Source organism: Carlito syrichta, unplaced genomic scaffold, assembly GCF_000164805.1.
Source record: "Carlito syrichta isolate Samal-C Ts95f unplaced genomic scaffold, Tarsius_syrichta-2.0.1 Scaffold313327, whole genome shotgun sequence".
Lineage (NCBI taxonomy): Eukaryota > Metazoa > Chordata > Mammalia > Primates > Tarsiidae > Carlito > Carlito syrichta.
The window spans coordinates 25,873-26,515 of record NW_007257423.1 but is presented as its reverse complement, the minus strand read 5'-3'; positions in this window follow the sequence as shown (position 1 = coordinate 26,515).

Genomic DNA, 643 nt, shown 5'->3' with positions numbered 1-643 from the left:
CCTGCCCAGGCGGGTCTTGAACCCGCGGGCTCAGGCAATCCACTCACCTCAGCCTCCCAAAGGCGTGGGATTACAGGCTGAGCCACCGAGAAAAGGAAAGTATATAAAAAAATCCCAACATTTCCTAATATTAACCTCTAGTAATTTACTGACTAGGTAACTGGAGGTTTAAAGACTCCTATTTTACTTTCAAAACTGGCATTTGGAAACTTGCTACCTCTTTCTGTCCACACTTAATTAGGAGTCTTTAAACCTCCAGTTACCCAGTCAGTAAATTCCTAGAGGTTAATATTAGAAAATGTTTTTTTTTAATATACTTTCCTTTTCTTTCTTCCTGTTCTTTGCCATTTTATTTTTAATTGGCACAATACTTTTCTGAACACATTTTGGCAAGATCTAATGCATATTTCAAAAGAGAACAAATATATTACCCTAACAATCTGAATTCTCAAAAGTTTTTCAAAGAAAATAAAACTCAACTATGCCCATTAAAAGTGGTTTATATTAGCTCTTTCTGCCTCCCCAGCACTCACCACAGAAAAAACAATTGAAATATTGGTATATATATATATATAATTTTTATTTATTTATTTTGAGTTGGAGTCTCACTGTCGCCCAGAGTGGAGTGCAGTGGCCACTCCCG